The sequence below is a fragment of the Microcebus murinus genome, chromosome 8 (genome assembly GCF_040939455.1).
Source record: "Microcebus murinus isolate Inina chromosome 8, M.murinus_Inina_mat1.0, whole genome shotgun sequence".
Taxonomy (NCBI): Eukaryota; Metazoa; Chordata; class Mammalia; order Primates; family Cheirogaleidae; genus Microcebus; species Microcebus murinus.
In genome coordinates this window covers 33819576-33840048 of record NC_134111.1, presented here as the reverse complement: position 1 = coordinate 33840048, position 20473 = coordinate 33819576, and the positions used below count along the sequence as shown (strand labels likewise).

At 41.9% G+C, this 20473-nt stretch overlaps 1 protein-coding gene across 16 annotated transcripts in view; it reads right to left on the bottom strand.

The window, feature by feature from the left end:
* Positions 1–20473, bottom strand: part of FMNL2 (formin like 2) — a 302649-nt gene that overhangs the window by 181882 nt on the left and 100294 nt on the right. The gene's annotated exons all lie outside the window — the stretch shown is intronic.

The window sequence follows — 20473 nt, the reverse complement described above, 5'->3', positions numbered from 1 at the left end:
ATAAAAAATTAGCCAGCTATAGTGGAGCGTGACTATAGTCTCAGCTACTCAGGAAACTGAGACAGAAGAATTTCTTGAGCCCAGGACTTCAAGGCTGCAGTGAGCTGTGATGATGCCACTGCACTCCAGCCTAGGCAACAGAGCGAGGCCCTGTCGCTTAAAAAAAAAAAAAAAAAATATTAAAGAGAAAATAAAGTAAAAAAATAAGTTTTACAATTAGTGAAAAGTGTTTTATTCAAAGATGACGGGGCCGGGCACGGTGGCTCACGCCTGTAATCCTAGCTCTCTGGGAGGCCGAGGCGGGCGGATTGCTCGAGGTCGGGAGTTCAAAACCAGCCTGAGCAACAGTGAGACCCCGTCTCTACTATAAATAGAAAGAAACTAATTGGCCAACTAATATATATAGAAAAAATTAGCCAGGCATGGTGGCACATGCCTGTAGTCCCAGCTACTTGGGAGGCTGAGACAGAAGGATCGCTTGAGCCCAGGAGTCTGAGGTTGCTGTGAGCTAGGCTGACGCCACGGCACTCACTCTAGCCTAGGCAACAAAGTGAGACTCTGTCTCAAAAAAAAAAAAAAAAAAAAAAGATGAGGGGTTTGCAGAGCCCCAGTGAGTCATCTCCAGGCAGGTCCAGCCCAGACCCATCGGGAGTGTCTCCTCTCTGGTGGCAGGCAGGAAGTCACACGTGGAGCCCAGATGGATGGGCCAAATATGGAGGTTCAGGCAGTCCTCACACTCTAAAGTGCTGTATGGTTTACCTGGCCTATGTATATGTTCTTTTAAGTCTTCCGACATTATTTTCCTTATTTGCCTATTAGGAAACTACTGCTCAGAATGATCAAGGTCACATTGTTAGTTAGGGTAAAAACCAGGATGAGAACCCACATGTCCAAAATTCTAGTCCAATGCTTTCTTTTTCACAAGACTCAGTTGCTTCTTAAAAATAACCAACCTCAATTCTCCATTTAGCAACCTTTCTTTCCAGCAATCATTTCTGGGCCCTGACACAAGCTCTTACTCCAAGCATAAACTGGTACCTTCAGGAGGGATATTCTCACTATCGTGTCTGTATGTTTCCAAAGCAGAAAGGAAATTCTAGAGAAGCCCTTTCCTTTGCACTGGGTACAAGGCCACTGGTGTCCTGGAGGCAGGGCACTAAGATAAGTATGTTGACATCATTCTCCCATGGAAGAAACCTGATCTCTCTAAAGAAAAGCAAGTACTTCCAGTTGACAATTCTGAGCCTTCTGTTCCCTACTCACACCAACTGTTTAGCTTGAGCAGGGAGAGGGGTGGATCCACTGTCACAATCTGGAATAATCACCGGGGTTTAAGTGCAATATATTCTTAAAGAAACAGGAGCAAAAACAATTAAAATATAGCACTGTACTTGGACTCATACCCAAGTCTCTTCCCTTACCTCCCTGGACTTTTTGCCTGTCCCTTTGTCCCACTTTAACTGCTTTGCCCAAGTAGCCTGCTGAACAAGAACATCCCAGCATAGTATTTCCAAATCTAGCTAGTTCACCCTTCCTGTCCTTGGGCTTCTCTGAACCTACTGCCTACAACACACAAAACAGCACTTAATTTAGGTCTTAAACTGCCCTTGTAGAACATTCTCCAACAGATCAGGCTGTTTTGTACCTCATTGCTTTGCACAGGGTGTTCTTGCCCACAAAAATGCCCAGTCTCACTAGTTTGAGGGGCAACCTTTTCAAAACTCTGCTTGGCTACACTTCTCTATGAAGCCTCCCTGAGCTTGTTGGTGGAGTTTACTGCTCACACTCAGGGCTGTGAGCTCTGTTTCTTATTCATGCTTCCACAGTAGTACTGATCGCACTGTATTACAAGTCATGGCTGAGTTCCCTACACTAAGCTGTAAGCCAAGAGGGTGGCACTCATGGCTCTTTTTAAATCTTCGTGCACCTTGTGCCTAGCAGAGGGGAGCTAGATGAATGTCTAGCAAATAAGGGCTTCTCCCCATCTCCACAAGCTTCCCAAGGCCAGAGATCACGATGATTTTGGGGTATCCCCCACAGAACTGTCCACTTTGCTGAGCACAAATGTCAAAGGCATAAACAGCAATGGTATGCACACACAGTAGCTTATTTCTCTAAGAAACGGGACAAGCATTCCCAGAGAGGCTCTGAGGGAAATGCTCTCAACCTTACGGAAAGAGAGGATTTAGCGTCTGAACCTCCTCCTCGTAGGCCTGCTCTGTTTCCACTTCATTTGTGCTAACTCATTTTATACTCAGTCTAGTCTACGCCAACATCCAAGCTTATCCTCTGGGGCAACGACAGGGAACTGGAAATTACAAGAGCTCATCCACAGGCAAGTGCCAGGAGAAACCTTCTTGAAAGTGTTCTGCTCCCTTTTCCCCTCCTTTCACCGGAGTGGACAAAGGTCAGTTCATCCAGGCATACATTCCCGGGGAGCTACAGAGACCCTGAAAACCAGGCGTCCACAAACTACGGCCCGCAGGCCACATGCGGGTGTTTTTTCCCCATTTGTTTTTTTACTTCAAAATAAGGTATGTGCAGTGTGCATAGGAATTTGTTCAGAGTTTTTTTTAAACTAATGTCCGGTCTTCCAACGGTCTGAGGGACAGTGAACTGGCTCCCTGTTTAAAAAGTTTGAGGACCCCTGCTGAAAACTATCACGCCCTAGAGAATGGGAGCCAAACACGACGTGTCTATGACACGTCTACATGGGGCTTTCAGAAAAATAAGGCTTTACAAAAAGAGCGCATGTTTAAAGCTAGCCAAAGGAGTTAAGAATAACAAAAGAACCCACCGTTCTGTTTGTTGGCACTCACAGAAGAGCAAAAGAGGAGGACACACATTTTAAAATTAACTAATCAAATAAGGCAAATGCCTATTCTAGGTTTAAAATATTTTCTCCAAGGGGCAGGAGTCAGGGAAGATAAAAACCAACATTCGATTAGTTATTAACTAGTTCAAGTTAAATTCCAGCTGAATACTATTGGTATCTCTAGGATCCTTATTAGAAAAAGCCAACGAAGAGGGAGGGGGGAGTGTGTCTGAAAGCTGCCTTTGCATCGCAATCTCGACACTGTTCTGCAGATGCTTTTATTTTATCCAGGAAATATCCACCATTTATTTCAAGTCTAAGTGGGGAACTTCAAAGTCACTAATGAAATCTTGCCACCCCTCAGTATCGGTAACACAGAATATGGTAGACACTCCATTAAAGGCAAATTGCTCTTGGGCGGTAAGGATATGATCGAGCTCTCTGGAGCAGATATTACACCACAGGCTTTGAAGCAAAACCACCCTGGTTCTAATTGCAGCTCTGATAAGATGTGCAACCTTCAGCAAGTCACTGAACCTCGATCTCTTCATCAGTAAGAAAGAGGTAATAAGCCCTGTCTCCCAGGGCTGTGGTGAGGGTTGAGTGAATTCATGTCTGGCATATGAAAAGTGTGCAATGCTTTAATTATTATTTAAAGAGGGGTAAGCAAAACAACATGGTGCTCTCATAAGTATTTCAGGGGCAAGGACAATGTGTATTAGTATAAATGTTGGTCTCTATTCCAGGGCAATGACATTTTTTTCCCCTACAACAATCCTTTAAGTTACAGGGCAGGTAGAAAACTTCCATTTTAACAGCAGCAAATCTGATGTGCTAACTGGCAAACTCAAGGTCACCGAGATCATATGTTGTACCAGGAAGAGAGCAGAGAACTCCTCACACCCAACACAGTGCTCTTTAGAGGATCATGAATCTGTTGGACTACAAACATCCAATTGTTAATGAGATTTTTTTCCCCTTAAATATCAAAAGAAACATTCTTTACAAATCCAAGCACAAGGGCTCTATTATGAAGAGAGAGAAAACAAGCCACGAATTGGAGGAAGCTGGATACTCTATATTTCTCTGCTTATGTGGTGGCAGAAACATGAGATCCAGGTTTAGGACAAGACTCCATCACCTCCCCTCCCCCCAGCTATGTGACCATGAGCAAGTCAGCTAACCTTCAAATCTGTCTTTTTATTAGCCAAGTGGGATCATTTCTATTTCATCTAATACACGGGGTTATGATCAAATAAGAGCATATATTTAATAGTCTTAGGAATCCAGAAAACACAAAGTTCTGCTTTGGTTCCTTCTTTATTAGTGCTTGTTCCTAGCAAATTATCTATGATATGAAGAGTGGGAAATCAGATTTGTGGAAAATTTACAATATGAGTGCAGATCTGGTCCCAATTTTGATATACATTAGAATCACCTGGAAAGCTTTGTAAACTCTAAATGTCTAGGTCACCCCCATCAATTAAATCAGAATGTGTGGGAGTAGCCACCAGGCACTTTAAAAATCCCCCTGTAATTACAATGTGCAGTAATGTTTGGAAACCACTGGTCTATGCTATTCCCCACTTGATAATAATGTCTTCTCCTTTTCTCACTGCCAGTGCTAATTCAAATTGTGGCTCCTTCATGAGACTCTAGTCCAGCATGATAGCCAATAGTCCTCTGTGACTATTCATTTGAATTACACAAAGTTAAAATGTAGTACCTAGTTGGACATATTTCAAGTGTTCAATGGCTACATAGGGCTATTGACCACCTTACTGGGCTGTGCCAACATAGAACATTTTCATCACAGAAAGTTCTATTAAACAGCACTGCTCTAGCCCACACCTCTTAGTTATCTTATACAAAGGCATAGGCATTCATTTTGTTATTACACATCACCTTATTTAAGCATTAAAGACACAAAAGTCTTGTCTCAACATCCAAATCTGTGCTCTTCAATACAGTAGCCAACAGCCACATGGGGCTACTGCACTTAAAATATGGTTAGAGTTGATTAAGGGACTAAATTTTTAATATTAATTTTAATTGATTTTTAATTCAAATTTTTAAAACAGATGTCTGGTTGAGTTATTGAAAAACTTTTACATATATCTGGAACACATCTAGTATGTCAATCAACTTTTTCAGCTCTATAATTTATAATCTAATGCAGATCATGTGTTTCCAATGAAAATTCAGCATCAAATTGAGATGTGCTTTAGGAATCACTCATATACCAGATTTTGAAGACTGTATGTAAAAAAGACTGTAAAATATCTCATTAGCAATCTTTATATTGAGTACATATTAAAAAGATAATATTTTTGATATGTTGGGTTAAATACAATACATTATTGAAAATACTTTCAAAACCTCTTTCTTTTTATCTATCTATCTATTTATTAATTATCTATCTATTTGTTTATTTATTTATTTTGAGACAGAGTCTCACTCTGTTGCCCAGGCTAGAGTGCCGTGGCGTCAGCCTAGCTCACAGCAACCTCAAACTCCTGGGCTCAAGCAATCCTTCTGCCTCAGCCTCCCCGAGTAGCTGGGACTACAGGCATGTACCACCATGCCCGGCTAATTTTTTTTCCATATATTTTTAGTTGGCCAATTAACTTCTATTTTTAGTAGAGACGGGGTCTTGCTCTTTCTCAGGCTGGTTTCTAACTCCAGACCTTGAGCAATCCACCCACCTCAGCCTCCCAGAGTGCTAGGATTACAGGCATGAGCCACCTCGCCCAGCCTCTTATCTTTTTTTTTTTTTTTTTTTTTTATTTTTTTTTTTTAGCTACTACTGGCTCTGAGTATCTTTTTATCTTTTAATATGGCTACTCGGAAACTTAAAGTTAGTTATGCAGTTCACATAATTATTTTTATTATATAAGCTCTGTTCCAAATTATCAATTCTTTGAAGGCCAGGATCATAATACTTTTCTCTTATCCTTCAACGGTAATTTCCTTCGGTCTTTCATTTCATTGTATCTGGCAGGACATTGTATCACACAATGGCTGCTAAAAAAAATTCAGACATTTGAAACTAAATAACTACATTAATTATCAATAATTCAATTTAGCTCTGCATGCACAGAACATGCTATTCTTTGTCCCTATTAGTTCCATTTGGGTTACTTCAATCAGATATCATCATAGACCTTACTACCAGCTGAAGATAACATGCCCACTAGATATACAAATGAGCCCACTGAAAAAAAGAACATGAATTTTCACAGCTTACTTGATTTATAGAATATTTATATTTAATGGGCACATAGAGAACTGGCTTAAATTGAATCAACCACTGTTATTAAAGTGCCTAGCACAATTCATCTTATAATAGTTCTTCTTCTTTCGACAAAATATGAAAAAATATGCCTGCATTTGTTCGGTCACTAGGGCCTCAAATGGAAATTTTGGTGATTTCCAATTCAAGTGTATCACCACTGTGAGAGGTTCCAGCTCACAGAAACATCTGGGTTTGTTTTGTTTTATTTTAGCAGCTGTATTGAGATATATTTCACATACCATACAATGCACCCACTTAAAGTATACAATTCATAGTTTTTAGTATATTCACGGAGTTAACATCTATTATTTTTAATACCTCCACTTCTGGCCCAGATTAAATTCCTTTATTTATAATAGGTAGAACCCTATTATAATAGGGACTCTGAAACAGTTATTTAAAGCTCTCTCAATGAAAATAGATGTCTTCCTTTTCTACCATAAAGCTGATATGAAAAGTAATAAAAAGTACAAAGTTCAAACAAAAAATGTTTTACTTTAGAAGTCTATTAATAAAGTTTTATTTTATGCTATAAGATCCCCCAAAAATGTAAAAAGGCAAAAATCAATTTTGTAAAATTATTCAATCATTTGGACTTAAACTCTTCAGGGAATCTAGAAAATAATGTAAAATAACAAAGACTCCATTGCAATCTTAACAAAAGCAGAAATCAAAATCATGGCATATTCATGAAAGGCCTCATTCCAAAAATGCTTGATTCAGTGGGAATTCAGATTTTTGGGTATTCTTTGCATTCCAGTCATCAAGAACTAATTATCACAGTGAGCACTGAATGCATACAGTTCCTTCTGCATGTTCTCAAGAATTAGCTATCCTCCCTTTTTTCAAGTCTTTTCCACAATGAAATTTCTGCTTTTTAATACTTTATATTAGGTTCCAGAAACACAGAAAAAGAAAACATAAAAAGTAAATCTAGAGGCCTGGTGATTTCGCCATCATAATGTTTATTCCCAAATCTCTGTTGTACTGTTTGTCTTACCATGCCCACCCAGTGACACAGACCAGCTCTGGGTCCACTTTTGAATTTTTACAACTCAACAGCTGGCTCCAAAAAGATGGTGCACGGTTTGGTGCCCTAACTGGACCACACATTTCCCCCAAGAGACCGTTTCTCTCTAGATTAAAACTTGCCTTCAGTAAACTGACATTCATTTCCCAAAAATATAATAATCCCCACCCACATGCCAAGCACGATGCCTATCACTCTGAATAGAAAGATCACTCTTCCTCCCTCAGGGAACCACCTGTATCAGTAACACCTACAGAGTCTGCTTCATGCCCAGCTTCTAGGCCCTATCCCAGACCATGCAATCGCCATCGCAAGACTGGTTATCTCACGTGCATTTTAGGGTGGCTAGTGTATACGGGAAGAGCCAATGCATTCGCGTGACCGTTAAATGACATTACTAGATAATTACGATAAACTCCAAACATGGAGTGAAGATAGTTACTGTCACAGGATTTCATAGAAAGAATGGGCAGAAATACGAGAGAGGAAGGCGTTCTGGTTTGGAAGCAATAGGTGATGAAGGGCAATGGCGAGTAAATACATCCAACTGGAACACAGATAAGAAGGGGCGATGAAGGATCCTTGCCCCCCAGTGGAGTTACCTGAGTACCTGGCCAAGGAGCAGTTCTGAGTCAAGGAATAACATATCAAATGGGGCTGTCTAGCAGTTAAGGCAGTGGTATAAAAATTAAGGGAAAATCAATGTCGAGGCCCATTCACCTGAGTTAGAGAGCCACAGGCACAGCAGAAAGGATCAAGCTCTCCTTTTCTGGTAGGCAGAATGGCCCCTAAAGATGCCCACATCCCAATCCCCAGTACCTGTGAATATGTAGCCTTACATGGCAACACGGACTTTGCAGATATGATTAAAGTTAAGGACCCTGAGATGGGGAGATGACCCTGGATTATCTGGGTGGGCCCAGTCTAATCACATGAGTCCTCACAGGTGGAAAACCATTTCAGCAAACCAGGGAGATGGACACATGAGAAAGACTTGGCCTGGCATTACTTGCTTTGAATATGGAGGAAGGGGGCCACGGGCCAAGGAATGGGGGTGGTTTCCAGAAGCTGGAAAAGACAAGGAAACAGATTACTCCCCTAGATCCTGCAGAAAGAACATGGCCCTGCAGAAGGCCCTGCTAACACCTAGGTTTTAGCCCAGTGAGACCATGTTGGCCTTTTGACCACCAGAACTATTATAAGATAATAAATTTGTGTTATTTTATGCCATTAAATTACTATTATTTGTTACAACACCAATAGAAAACTAATGCATCTTTTGATCCCTTTTCCTTACTAAGGACTTCTCCACCATGCACTATGCTCTCAGACCTACATACACCCACCACAAAGAGTTGCAGAGAGATGCCTTGAGTTGAATGCAGACCCAACTCTTGGTAGGGTAAGTGTGTCATTTGCTTTGGAGATTTAAAGTCACTTGTGAAGAAGGGGCAGTAAGGCACCAGCCTAGTTAACGCACCTTTATCTAACAACAATTTCACACACTTCTCCCCCAGCCTCATTCATCTCCAAAAACAATGGCAAGTCTTAGAGCAAATCTATATCCTACAATTACAGTAACGTTGAAAAACTACCTGTTCATGTTTATCTGCCTATTATAGTATAAATTCCATGAATAACTGTGTTATACTTCTCTTTATATTGCTAGATTCTAGCTTAGCCACCAGTCTATAGTAGAGGTTCACCAAACTAACAAACAAGTCTTAATTTCTCAAAGTTTCTTACCATTTCCCTTTGAGCTACCCAAATTCCTTGTCCAACTGATACTGTCTTTACCTCTTGCCCACAGCCCTAGTTTATTTCAGATATTTACCAGACTCTGTTGAATAGTCAAATCTGTTCTTTAGGCACTAAAAGCTACACATTATCATCACATGAAACTCCATCAAATGGTATTCCCTACCAGCAAATGCTTTCAAAATACACCATTTCTCTCTCAGTCATAGCAAAGAGCAAACACAAAAGTGTGCTACCAATGGGTCTTGATGGAGCAGCACGCCACATTCTTCAGAAGAAGCCATTTCCTCTGGCTTGCAGACAGCGTATTAAATTCAACATTCTACTACACCTCTTCCTTCTGGCTCTCTAGCTAAGTAAGTCAAGCGATCAGGGCACTCATTTATTTGACCTCTAAACTTCATTTACCAGATCTATGATTCTAAGAAATGAAGTTAAAGTCGTCCTCTTACTGTTCACAGGAGAGATGGAAAGAAAGTTTGATTAAAGTGAGAGTTTGCCAAAGAAATCGACATCTTCAGGGAGCTTATGCAGGTAAAGAATAAAATTTTGGACTCCACCCTTCCCTTCTGTCGTTCACTCAATGTTCTGCCTTCACTTCCAAACACATTAATCAATACATATGTTGCACTGGAACTTTGTGGGCATCATGCAATGAAGAAAAAGATGACACGAAACACAAATCCATATCACAACAATTATGGTATTGCTGAAAAGCTATCTGCTTATGTTTGTCACCCCATTATGAGCTCCAAGAAGAACTGTGTTGCAGTCCTCTTTATTTTTGCTGGGCTAGGAAGCACAGCTCCTAGACTGTAGTAGATGTTCAATAAATAAACAGGGGCTTTGCTGGCCCCTGTATCTCATTGAGGCTCCAAAGTAGCCGTAACCATCTCTGAACTCCTTCAGAGCACTAGCTTCCTTTTCAAACACATGAGCTTTCCTCTCTCCTGTGCACTTGCTGGAACTTTCTTTCCTCTGGTGGTTTCATCAGTGCTTTCCCTCATTCTTTGTTGATTTATTTGTTTTGTTAACACCATCCTTTCCCCAAAAGGACTTCATCTGATTTGATTCTATTTCCTTCTTTATTTGCCTTTTCTCCCTGAGGCCTTGTTCCTTCTGCCTTTTAAGTAGCCAACCACCACCACCACCTCTTTTAAGTGCACTTTCCGTCTGCTTCATTTTTTTCTTCTCCGTCTGCCTTCTGGTGCTGAGTTTCCCCTCCCCTCCCCTCCCCTCCTGACCTCCCTTCTCTGCCTTCTGCACAAAAGGAGAGCTGCCTCCCAGTTCCAGAGATTTTTATGGGATGAGAAACCCGAGGCAGGCTTTGAACAGCACCAGGCCTTCCTCGTGGAACAACATCTTCTTAGGTCTAGGGACTCCCTACAAAGGCTGGGGACCCTCCCAATTATATCTGCATTCCAAAGGAAGGTATGTGGATAGGGTTTTCCCTGGCCCTGGGGCAGCACTGCTTCAGGTTCCTACTCAGGAAGTGGAGGTCCTCCAGGAAGGCCATTAGCATCAGAGTAGGAACAGCTACAGGGGGAGAGTGCTTTCCTCTGGGATCCCGGCCCCTTCTTTGGCCCTATGTCTGACCAGTTCAATGGCACTAACAGCTACCCTAGGTCCCTTCCTCATGCCTGTTGATCAAGGGTCCAATCATTCAGTGGCCCTTGAAGACTTGGAGCATGAGCTTAAATGAAGAGCTCCCAGGGTTCCTGCATTCTTTCACAGCAAGCCAGCAACGCAGCAAATATTCTCAGATGGCTGCAGGAATAAGACAAAGTTTGCAACCTGACATAGGCTCAAAAATTCCTTCAGTTGAAGATGAGCTTTTCTTGTGCCTTTTACACCCCATTTGTTGCCTGTGATCTGGCAGGATTTTAACAGTTCTTTCTCAAGTGAAACATTACACTCACCCAAAGAGAGATATTTTCAACTTGATGTGTGAGGATTATCACCGAGGTGTCGCCAAAGAACTAGTGGGAAGTCTACAGTCTTAAATTTAATGCAAGAGAAAAAATAAAATAATGCAAAGTAGCCAACTTTATCATTTCATTGCCTATCCTATTCCCAACTGCAAAGAAAACACCCAAATCTAATACTAACTTTTTCATTTTCTCTTCAACACAGTACCTGAGCTATTTAAGCTTTCTAATGTGTTTTTTCATTTCATTATCCTCATTTTTCATGTCTTTGAAACCATATTCTTGACAACTACATAAGAGCACATTTGGGCAGGCATCCATCGTTTCCAATCAGGCTCTAAGCCTTTGTCTTTCTGTTGCACAGAATCTCCCTTTTCACTTTCTGCTCCTGGTGGCTCTACCCCACCCCCACCCCCACCCCCAGCCAGCACGCAAGGGACAGAAGAGTGGCAGAAAATCCAAACCAGACCATAACCCAAACAGGCCAGATCTTTACTTTCCCCACTCCTAACTCACCCAGCTAATCTTCAGCAAAAGCTACTAACCCAGAAGCAAAACTAGACATTGAATTTGAACTTCTTTTGTTTCTTCCTCTAACAAAGAGGCGAATAAGCAGCAATGCAGCCAGAAGTCTGGGCAGCAGGGGAGGAAAAGAACAAAACAAGCCTCCTGGCAATCCACAGACTGGATTGTCCCTTCCTCTAAAACCAAGGGCTGAGGATTCCTTAACTCCTTTCCCCTCCATACCAAGTGTTAATTACACCCAATAATTCACAGCTCCAGCGTGATGCGGACAGCTCCTTTAAAATCTATGTCAAGGGTTATTTCTTAGCAGACTGTTCCTAATGAAGGAGTCTGTTAATAATCACACGGGGTCAGGCAGGCCCCAGAATCCACTCCTGACCTTTCATTCAGCCTTAGTTTCTTTCTAATCCAGCACCACACTGAGTCTTAACTCTGGTTTATACTTGGACTGAGAAGGCTGAAGAACCAAATCCTCCTGCTCCCACGGCTAACTGCATCTCACCTGGCACTACGCCCCTCCCCATCTGGCGGGGCAAAGGAATTGCAGAGGAAGACCTCGGCCCTCGGCAGACCCGCCTCGCCAGTGGGGGAGTTGCTTACACTGCCCCCTCACCTCCCAGAGAGGGAAAGAAAGAATACAAATATATTCCGAAAGGCCCTTGTGGGAACCATCTGAGCAGTCACATTTGTCCCATTACAAAAGTGTTTTTTAAAAGTGTTTTGTTTTTTGTTTTTTTGGCAAATTCCTACCGACCCACATGTATTTGTCTTTGCAGAGTTTTTGCTCCTTCTACCCGCTGCGTGGTGGTTTCTGCACACAGCAGTAAGGTGGCAGCCCTGACTAGCCTTCAGATGACGACTCCCAGGGGCAAACTGAGTGTGTGAGAAAAGACCGGGCAAACTTTTGTCGTCCTGAAATGCTACCAAAAGCAAGAGCCGGGGCCGCCTCCTGCCCGGCTTCTCAGAGTTAAGTAAGTCAGACTGCTGAAAATCTGATTTCAATGATTCAGAGATTTTTCTTCAGAATCTATCCCATGAGTCCCTCAACTGTCTTTCAGAGATGGGGAGAGGAAAAAGATTCTAACACCTCGAGTCACCAAAGCAACAGATTTATTCAATTGCGGAGTGAAAAGAGTGAAGGGAACAGAGATCCACACAATAGGTCAGGGTGACTGTGGGCACTGTCCTGGCATCCGAAATGAAATGGGCAGACAAATAATCGGCTCAGAGACTTAAGATCAAGGCCAGGGAGCCCACTGGCCAGAGTTCTTTTGAGTTGGGGGGAAAATAGCCTGTTTCCTTTTTTTTCTCTGCTTTACGGTCCATTCTCTGTCCTGTGCCAATTCTTCTCCCAAACTTGCCTCACATGCGCCTGGGCTTATCAATAACGTGAGGGCTCATTCAGCCCCAAAACTGAAAGTTTAGCCCATAGAAAGAAGCGTCTGGTGGCTGCTTTTTTCCTCTCTGAAGTCTTTAAAGCTACCTAATTATGTTAAGTTAACACACTGAGTTTGTTCTGAGAGTCTACTGTTCCTGAATGTGGATTCTGGAGCAAGCTTGCTGGCCTCAGAAGCCTGGCTCAGCCACCTACTAACCACAGAAGCTTGGCCGAGGTGGTTAACCTCCGTGCCTCACCCTCCTCATTCATAAAATGGTGCTAATAGAAGAACCGACATCAATGAGGTACAGATTAAATAAATTAATATGCATAAAAACGCTGGTCACAACAAGCGCTCAATAAGCATGGGCCCACAAACTGGAGAACTGTGAGACATTTGAACATAAACGCACACTCGATATATTTTGGAACAGCGTAAAAACTTCTTTTTAGGCCAGGCACCGTGGCTCATGCCTTTAAACCTAGCACTTTAGGAAGCAGAGGCAGAGGCGGGAGGATCACTCAAGGCCAGGAGTTTGAGACCAGCCTGGACAATATCGCAAGACCCCATCTCAACAAAAAATAGGAAAATGAGGAAAAATAGCCAGGCACAGCAGTGTATGCCTGTAGTGCCAGCTACTCAGGAAGCTGAAGCAGGAGGATCCCTTGAACCCAGGAGTTTGAAGTTGCAGTGAGCTATGATGATGCCATTGCACTCAAATAGTCAAGTCAACAAAGCAAAACCCTGCCTCAAAAAAAAAAAAAGGAATTTTGTAAAAATTTATTCTAAAAAAATGTTTAAACTCCTTTAAAAAAAAAAAAAAGGTAGCTAGCTGTAAGTTCAATGTTGGCACCTCTAGCAGAACACAAGGGAAGACACAGCATTTTAGCAGTTGTCTGTTCCCATGGTTTTCAAACTTTTCTCAGCCCTGGAACATTTGGATCAACAAAATCTCACTCGAAGCTTCCAGGGCAGAACAAAAGCAGAGCTTCTCCAGCTGAAACTGTGTGAGGATGGGGGAAGGGGTGCGACCCAGAGCCTCAGTGACCCGGCCACAGCCCAGAAGCACCTTGGAAAACCCCGCCACGAGCACTGGACACGCGGCAGGGACGTGATTTTGTGATCTTGTCCTGTTTGTAAAGGCGACAGCAGGCAATGATTTTGAAGGATGGAGTGCACTGGTAAGAAGCGGACAAACATTTTTCGAGAGCTTGGGCCGGAGTGGGTGAGGTCAGGCAGATGAGAATGAGACGGAAGTCAGGCAGCGAGAAGAGACAAGGTGCTGACTTAATGAGGTGAGGGGAAGAGGGGCTAGAGTTGACTCTGCTCCCGCCCCCTCTAACTACAGCAACTCCTATGTGTGTGCTGCATGGAGTATTATAGATAATGAAAACTAGCCAATCTTCTTTTTTTTTTGAGACAGGCTCTTGCCATATCTCCCATGCTGGTCTTGAACTTCTGGGCTCAAGGAAATCTTCCCATCTCAGCCTTGTGAGTAGCTAGGACTACAGGTGTGCAATCCCACTGTCAGGCCAACCATTTTTTAACAGAAAAATTTTAGGGGAACGGTGTTTTGAATCATCAATCTAGTTAAAAGCAGGAACACTTTGGTATTAATCCTTAAGTATGACACCAGAATGTCTTACTGAAGTTCCTAGCTATTGTAATTACAATACATGAAACGCTAGTAGTACCGTTAGATACTGTTAGCTTGATACTCTGCAAAATTCAGAAGAAAAAAAACTAAGCTGACTGTGTCCTCACCTCATTATATTACTCGAAAGGGAGGCTGGTGTTGATTTGTTAAATCCTTTATTTCAGCTTTTCTAGTGTCTTGCCTCTTTCTTGTTAACATAAAAGCAAAGAAAAAAAATATGGCTTCACTGCAAGTTCTGATTAATACAGGTTTTATGTATTTGGCTTGGAAATTTATATGATTGTCTGCAGTATGTTTGTCTAATTGTTTTGCTAATGCAAATACTAAAATTAGTTTTTATTTCCTAAAGCAGTCTGTGATTTAAACACCTCAACCAGGCAGTTTTTGAAAACTAGATTACTTCTACGTGGGTAAAGGAGAAAAGAGCCATAGTTATAGAGGACTTAAAAGTCGATGAAAAAGTATAGAAGTGACAATGGGCAGATCTGGAATAGGATATGACTGTTTTTCTTGAAATCTGTTTGAATGAAAAAAGGCTTGTATCTGGGGCAGAATGTATTAAGGCGGTGATAATTCATTAGACCACTCCAGAAAAATGCTGGAAGCTTATGTGGTCTGTCAACTATGTGACCACAATCATGCTTTGGCAAATTGTTTGACACTGTATCAGAGAAGCTTCTTCTATGAGCACAATTTTTAAAGCCTCTGGATTTTTTAATGACTGTCTTTATTCTAAAAAGCCACAATGCTTACATAAATCTGTTTGCACTAGGTAACTAAGCAATGAAAACAAGACTGTAAGTAAGAACATTTAGTCTATTCAACCCCAAAGTTCTCCTCAAATGGTACAGACTTAAAGGGAAGGTTTTCCCTCCTCTCTAGAAGTTAACAGCAGGTAATTTTAAATCTCTCAAGGAGGCATTTACCGTGAAAACTTTGATTGGTGCTTCCCTGCAGGGGTGGGAGCCCCAGGATCCTGCCATAAAACTACAGATTATTTTAGGTGGAGAGGATAAGAAAAAAATTGAGAAACTTTACACTATTAATTTTGTAGAAATCTATCAGATGGTAGGAAAATCCTGAAAAAAGATCTCATATCCCAAAGCCTATGAGCACAGAAAAAAAAAAAAAAAGGAAAAATAAAGTCCCAGAGTCTGCTCCCTGTATATAACTGCAGAGTAAACATGAAGATCACACATCTAGGGGCTATCATGCAATAAAAATCCTACTGTTCAGGAAAGAGAAATCAGAGAGAGAAGCAGGGAGGGGAAAGAGAGAGGAAGAAGTGTGTTAATAAAATGGACATCATCTGGTCCTTTTTAGCAAATAAGAGGCACAAAAGCATTTACAAAAAGCGAAACATTTAACATCCCCTCTGGTGCCCTTGCTCGGTGGGTTCAAGGTTGATGGTCTTGACTACTAAATGCTGTCTTACCCAATGACATCAGAGGCTTCAACATGTCTTTTTGCCAGGCATGGGTCTTTGTTTTTTCTTCACAAAGCCAAAGTGCATGGCTTAAAAGCACCAGGCAATTCTGCATTTCACTGAGACTCTTCGAGGGACAGGAGGCACAAGAGATGCAGGAAATCCAGGTCCACACATTTAATCAGCTATCTGGGGAAATGCTTCTAGATCTTATCAAAGCAGCACTCTCCAAGGATTTTCTTTTTTTCAAAAAAATTTTTTTCTCCCCTCAGTGTGGTCACTGACCTTTTGAATTCATTACTGAAAAAGGTGCAAGAGACTTACAGAGCCTGATGCATAGGTGCTCGACAAATGTTTTGATGAGCACAACTGGGTTCAGATAGTATTCTCAAGTTATAAAAGGTTTCCTTTCATGCCATACTGACGATCCAAAAAAGGAAAAACCCCTAAGAGTTTCACTCCACATTTAGCCTGTCTTTCCAATGCAAAGTAGAGAGTTTTATGAGCAAGTTCCTCAGCCTTGTCGGTTTGTACTAAGGAACAGCCTACACTTATCTTGACAATCAACATTTCAGGTCACTGGAAGATTCTTTTACGATACTGTTGTATAAGCATTACTAAAAATCTGCTCAAGAATCAAAGGCACCCTGTCCTTTAAACACACACACACGTGTGTCAGTTTTGCACACACTCTTAGAAGTAACTTCACAAAAGGAGACAATACATCAATACTATTATCCAGAAATTTGAAAGCAAGCAATAAACACACACTACGGACTGTGGAAACAAACATCAGCTACAGAACAACCTTTGTCACTGTGGAGTTATTTCTTTTTGCAATCCTCAAATGCAAGGTGCAAAAACCTGTGCTGCCAAAATATTCCTTGAAGCAACCCCAACAGATTCAGTCAGGTATGCTTCTATGAATTCAACAGGGATAGAAGAAAAAGTGAAACACACCTACAAAAATGAGTACAACCTGCAGGCTTAGGGGTAATGTCTTATACTGATGAAGATGCCACCTTTGAAAAATTTATTCTCTATTGAATTACAGGTACATAATAAAAACTAAAGAGACTAGAAGACTTGTGACATCTCACATAGATTTTCAAATAAATACCAGCAGTGTTAGGTACTATAAAAAATATCACATGGTAACACATAGACAGACATACTTTCTACATAACTACAACAAAAGCAACATGCATGGAAAAACAAATGAATGCTAAATCAAGAGGTCCAAGTCCAGAAGACAGTGCAAGAAAGGCAAAATCACCAGAGGAAAAGGAAGGGAAAACGACCACTTAAAGGCAGGATGTCCAGCAAAGGAGTCTATCTATTGCAGTGATCTAGGGAGAGGGTGGTAAGGATTGCACTAAGGTGTATAGACGACGTGGGATAGAAATGAGGTGAAAATGCATTAAAGGAACATTTCAAAATAGAAAACGATGGGCAACGAATCAGTTGTATCAAAAGGAAAGAGTGTGCCTAAGTTATACATTATAAGTTGGCGTGAAGCTCACTGTTTCATAAAACCACTTCTTTTCCTCCTGTAATTGTCAAGAAAATTTAAAATACCCAACTTCTACTATCATCTAGCTGAAGAAAATCTGAGATTTTGTTCCTTAATCAAAAATACATTGCCTTTGTTCATACAGCCTTTACAAGATTAATAAAAATCTATGTTTACTCTCTTCTCCTTCGGGGTGAATATGATCCCTATATTAGAAAATTCCAAATTCAGCCATCCAGGAGGGTTTGTTTAGCTGCCCACAATCCTAGTGGCATGACTCACCACCACCTTCCCTCTTTCCCGCCTCTTTTTATTTAAACTTTTAAAAGCTTTGCCTTTGTCCAAATCAAGAAAAACTTTGACACATCAAGGTGAGTACCAGTTGTGCAGTGAACGTATGTTAGAAATTTTAAGAAGGGATATCTATCATGGTATACAGAAAAATCAGAAAGGGTATATATCCCTACTTAAATACCATACACACATATAGAAAACCTTGCACATCTACAGATTCTTCTTTAACAATAGTCTGTGTAACCCATTACATTTAAACAACTGAAATGACATGCTGTTTGAGATTTTCTTTAAAAGACTAGGTGAGAGAGGGTAGATGAAACAAGATTGCAAAATGTTCATGACTGCCGAAGGTACATGAAAAGGTGCTGTATACTATTCTCTTCACTTTTGTGTTAATAATTGTTTGAAATTATACATAATAGGTTTTAAAAGGCATGATCTCAGAGAAACTAAATACAGCATCTTTGTGAAATATGGGTTGAATAGCTGAAGTTAAAAATGCAAAGTAGTTTGTTGGTTTTGTTCTAGGGAATTCAGCTGGACAAAGATTTTAATTTAATGAGGCTAGGCATGGTGGCCCTGTAATCCTAGCATTTTGAGAGGCTGAGCTGAGAGGACTGCTTGAGGCCAAGAGTTCAACCAGCCCAGCCAACATGGCTAGGCACCATCTCTACAAAAAAAAAAGCTTAAAAACGAAACAAAATGTGCATAGTGGCATGTACCTGTAGTCCTAGTTACTCAGGAGGCTGAGGCAGGAGGATCGTTTGAGCTCAGGATTTCAAGGCTGCAGTGAGCTATGGTCACACCACTGCAGAACCGCTGATCCAGAGCTAAACTAACCACATGTGACTATTACACTTTAAATTTAAAGTAATTAAAATTAAATAAAATTTAAAATTTAGTTCCCTACCAACACTAGCCACATTAGCTCAACAGCTAGTCACAACCATATTGGTCAGCACAGATTATAGAAAGTTCTAGCACATTTGAACTGAACTTTAATTTACAGAATACAATTCTGGAGGACCCAACAGTGGTACTCTGACTTTGGTGGGCTCTCAAGAGCCTGCAGACTCCACGTGTCCACTGCACGACTCAGTCTCCATCAGAGAACTGAGGAAGAAGAGAGGAAAGGAAGGCATGGTACCTGCTGCCCACCTTGTCCACGAAGGCAGGTCTGGGTCCAAGGAAAAGAGACAGGGTTGCAGGCAGCTGGTGAAGCTACTCCTTTCACCAGGGGATTGGGGAAGTACAGATTGGGGTAAAATAGCTCCTTGTTCCTTTAAAGAAAGAGATGAGACTCTGATGTAGTCAGAACTAGCAGTATCTGCACAAACTGACTCTTCGAAAAGTTTTGCAGCTTGGGATTCAATGTAGACCCCTGGGCAGATGCTTTCCACCCTCACAGAAGGCCACAGCAGCAAGACACCTCTTACGAGAGGCCTTGCCAGAGGAGGGGAATGACAGAACTATTTGTGAAGCACGTGTGACATCCACCAAGAGGGGTCATGGAGAGGACTGAGATCCTACCTACCACCTAGGAGGGCACGGCAAGCCACGAACATTTTAATATTAACGGCAGTACAACCTCACGTGCACACTCACACACGGTGGTGTGGGGGATGCTGAGTTACCCACACGCTAGCTGAACAGTCAACTGGCTCTATCACATTTTAACACAATTGTTGAACTGATCAAGGAGATGACTACAAAAACTGTGTCATATAGGGTCATCTGTCTCTACTGAACCAGAAGTTAAACCAGGCATGCTCAGAGACTCTTCAAGACTCCATCTCTCCCTTCCGAGCACCCCAAGCTCACTGCCTTCCATCAGGACAAATGGGGGGCTAAGAACTCACTTGCTCATTAGAGTCCATTTCTATAATATGTTACGCTACCTTCCCCCCAGGAATATCTCCCACAGCTCTGAAGGAAAGCAATTCAAAGGAATAAATCTTTAATGCTAGAAATAATGGCTACTTGGCACATGAGTGAGGAAAAACTAGAAGGGGCCTCATTTAAGCACCCCCAAATCACAGCATCCACTCAGCCTAAATATAAAGTTGGTTCTTATGAGACAGGCAGAAAGACCACCCAACACGGGGCCTGGGCTGAGGTCAGATGTGGTCGCGTGGACGCTCCTCTATCAAATTTTTCCCTCCCTTCTAAATCTTCAACCTGAGTCTTCCTTTTACATTCAAACACTCTCAAGTCTCTTCTTGATCATAGTCATTTTTTTTAAAATCCCCCAGCCCCACGCCACCCACTCCCCTCTGCTCCAGCTACTGCCTTCTCTCCTTCCATAACCTGCCAATCTAAAACTTACTGCTTCGATAGTTGGTTTCTGTTCTGACCCTCCTAGACCCACTGCTGCTTGACTTATCCTTCTTCTAAGCCATCGAAAAAAATCTCAGTCACTCTTGAACCCTCAGTGTCTAGCACAGAGCCTGGCCCAAACCAGGCTGAGTTGATACTAAGTGCACAATGGACTTCCATGTTGAAAACTCAAAGGAACTCTTCCTCATGCGCCTGAAACACGTCTTCCTCTTGGTCTCCAGGGCAGCGCTGCACACTCCTGGCGTTTTTCACCCCTCTCACTGTTCCTCCTCTGCTAGCTTCCCTTAGCCAGGTGGGACCCTTTCTCCTTACTCATCTTCCTGACATCATCTACTCCCATAGGTTAACTCTCAACCCCACGCTGATGGCTCCCAGTGATAGGAGCAGCCTCTCTCACTTCCGAGCCCATGGCCAGTGTACCAACAACTCAAAGGCACAGTCTTATCCTTCTCCTGAGCTGTGACCCCCTCACACAAAGCCTGGTCATCATGTGCTCCCTAGTCCGGGGAATGG